The sequence below is a fragment of the Mandrillus leucophaeus genome, unplaced genomic scaffold (genome assembly GCF_000951045.1).
Source record: "Mandrillus leucophaeus isolate KB7577 unplaced genomic scaffold, Mleu.le_1.0 Scaffold222, whole genome shotgun sequence".
Taxonomy (NCBI): domain Eukaryota; kingdom Metazoa; phylum Chordata; class Mammalia; order Primates; family Cercopithecidae; genus Mandrillus; species Mandrillus leucophaeus.
The window spans coordinates 3104496-3108013 of record NW_012102277.1 but is presented as its reverse complement, the minus strand read 5'-3'; the positions used below and the strand labels follow the sequence as shown (position 1 = coordinate 3108013).

General features: G+C 44.8%; 1 pseudogene; it reads right to left on the bottom strand.

Moving 5' to 3' along the window:
• The window catches only part of LOC105540578, a 2352-nt pseudogene extending 706 nt beyond the window's left edge, over positions 1–1646 (bottom strand).
• Positions 1647–3518: the final 1872 nt, after the last annotated feature.

The following is a 3518-nucleotide window of genomic DNA, read 5'->3' as shown; positions in this document are numbered from 1 at the left end:
GGGAGGGGACGGGAAGGGGAGGGGAAGGGAAACTACAGGCTTTAATCCCTGCGGGCTTTAGGCCTTCGAAGCCCATGCTCGCACCAACTTCTGCTTGAAGCCACTAAATTTGTAGTGCAAGATGCCCAGGGCCTGGCTTCCAGCATCTGCTGCCTGAGCAGCTGCCTTTTGTCTTATTTTTCAGTTGGTTTAAGACTTACTCAGACAGGGAAGAAGAACGTTATTTATTAGATCTTTTCAAAACAAAAAATCTACGACAATAATAATATCTTCAATTGTTGCCAAGTCTCTACTCCTCCCACCCTGCAATAGGCTGTTGGGCTTTGGGATTGTGTTTAAAGGATTTAGCTGAAGACAAAACTTCTTGCTACCTCTGGATCTTGGCAATCAATACTATGCTCAGGCAGATACAACAGATAACAGAATTATTATTTATAATAGCCACTACCATTTATTGAATGGTAGGAATACTCCCTGCCTTGTGTTACATGCTTTACACACTTAGTTCATGCTAACAAAAGCATGATATTCTCATCCCCATTAGACAAGTGAGGAAACTGAGGCTCAGAGAGGTTCTGTAACATCCAGATTCACACCATCAACGGTGGCCTGGTCAGGATTCACACTTAGGTTAAGGCCCCCAGAAAACCCATGCTCTTAACCACTTGGCATTGGTGCAGGCAGCCCTGTGGGTTCTTCTGTGAGGGGTAAGAAGAGGAACAGGTCAATGGGAGTGAGGACTACCCACATCCCCACAACACTTAGCCCTGGGCATTGCCCTAGGGTCAGAGCCCAGCCACTATCTTTATCTTTCCAGAGGCTGCTTTGACAGCATCGATGTGGTTGAAAGGGATCTGAGAGAGGGTTTTGTTTACTTTTGTTTCTATTTTTTGAGATAAAATTCACGTAACATAAAATTCACCATTTTAAATGGTACAACTTAGTGGCATTTAGTACACTCACAATGCTGTGCAACCACCACCTCTATCTAGTTCTAAAACCTTTACATCACCCTTAAAGGAAGCCCCATCAGGTCAGCACTCCCCATTGCCCCTTCTCCCCAGCTTCTCGAAACCACTAAGCTGCTTTCTGTCTCTACGGATTTACCTCTTCTGGATATTACATATAAATGGAATCCCCTCCAGGAGATTTCTCATAGGCACATAGTTGAGAGCTACTCATTTTATAGATAGGGGATGAATTCCCAAAGCACAGGCTGGAGATAATTCACCTTTTCATGCCTACCCTGACTTCCCATTTTGCTATTGTGCTGCCCCTTGGCTGTTGTCTCCTTGACGGGCCAATTTTCTGCCTATACTCACCTCACATCCACTCTAAACAAAACCTACTCAATCAATGAGCTAGGGATTATGTCTTCTCCTGAGCAGATGATGAGGAAATCTCAGTGATTCAATATTTATCCTCTTGGCTTGACAGAATCAAGAGGGTCAAAAATGTGACTGATTTTGATTGGAGGTCAGCAGTCCAAATAGCAACTTCTACCTGAGCACAGGGTCCTCAGTGGACAGGCACATAATTGAACTATCTCCCGCATTGGCCTTCACCCTCAGCATCGGAGCTCTGAACTGTATTACATCTTTATAATAAATTATCTCCTTTTTTTGAAACTGATTCCGGTACTTCATGTAGTAGCCATGGCAATGAGTATTGAACCTGATTTATCATACTCCTATCTATGAATTTTTTTTCTCTTTTGTTTGGAGAAGGTAGGGGAAATTTTCAGAGCTGCTCAAAATGATACTGCAGGTGCAGAGTGGAAGAGGCAGCCACTCGACCACGGCTGCCTTGTTCGCGCAGAAGAAAGGGAAATGAATCGCACTTATTGGAGCCTTCAGATTCAAGCACATTTTCGCTTTTAATGCTTTCAGCAATTATGTGGAGCAGCTGTGTTACGGTCCCACTTTGCAGATACAAAAAAACAAGGCTCAGCTGGTAAATAGATTCAGAACCAGGTATGAATCCCTCATGATTCCAAAACCTCTTTCCTTTACAACCCAGGGCCTGAGAATCACAAAGAATAAAAGGCACTTTCCTCTTCCTAGAGTTTACACCTTTTTTTTTGTTTTTCTTAGAGTCTCCCTCTGTCACCCAGGCTGCAGTGCAATGGTGCAATCTTGGCTCACTGCAACCTCTGTCTCCCGGATTCAAGCAATTATCCTGCCTCAGCCTCCCAAGTAGCTGGGATTACAGGTGTGCGCCACCACGCCCAGCTAATTTTTTGTATTTTTAGTAGAGATGGGGTTTTGCCATATTGGCCAGGCTGGTCTCCAACTCCTGACCTCAGGTGATCTGCCTATCTTGGCCTCCCAAAGTACTGGGATAACAGGCGTAAGCCACCGTGCTTAGCCATAGAGTTTACACTTCTATTGCTGTCACAGCTACCAACTTCCATGAGCATGTATTCTTTATATTTTTTTCATGGTGGAAGAGACAAGATTTTATTCTATTGGAGCCAATAACAAACAAGACTATCTTAGATCTTGGGTCTCAGACAGAACTGAGTGTTTAAGAAGAGTGCAGGAGAAGGTGGAGAAAGTGGTCCTCTTCAGCCTGGGTTCTTCTTCCTCTTGCTCCTGCCACAATGTCAGAATCAAGGGCTGGCTGAGTAACTCCCGCCATCTCTCAAAGCTGCCTTCCCCGCCACCTCCTGGCAGAGCAGTGAAGTGACACAGACCTAGATTCCAGTCCTGACTCTCTGCGTCTCCCTCATCTGCAAGGTGAGGATGATGCTAGTACCTACTTCATATACATCCTTAATCCCACCACATTCCCCCATATCCATTCTCCCCTGCTTCCCTTTCAGTAATTAAAAACCCCCAAGCTGCAGTTGGACACATTGCCATCCAGCTAAAGACTACATTTCCCAAGCTTTCTTGCAGCCAGGTGTGTCCATGTGACCAGGTTCTGGCCAATTAGCATTACCAAATAAAATACAGAATGAAGGGTTAAATTTGAATTTCAGATAAACAACTAATAATCTTTTAGTACGAGTATGTCCCAAATTAAAAGTCTAATACTTTTGTGTGTGTGTGTGTGAGATTGAGTCTTGCTCTATCACCCACGCTGGAGTGCAGTGGTGTGATCTCGGCTCACTACAAGCTCCGCCTCCCGTGTTCACACCATTCTCCTGCCTCAGCCTCCCGAGTAGCTGGGATTACAGGTGCATGCCACCACACTCGGCCAATTTTTGTATTTTTAGTAGAGACAGGGTTTCACCATGTCGGCCAGGCTAGCCTCGAACTCCTGACCTCAAGTGATCCACCCACCTCGGCCTCCCAAAGTGCTGGGAGCCACTGTGCCTGGCCCAATAATTTTTTAGTATAAGTATGCCCCATTTGTACAAAAAAGTATGGTTATTGAAATTCAAATTTAACTGGGTGTACTGCATTTTTATATGCCAAATCTGACAACCCTATGGCTAATGAAATATGAGAGAAAGTAATGTCTATAACTCCGAGGCCACGCCCTTAAGACTAGGGGGCACGCCCTCATTTCCC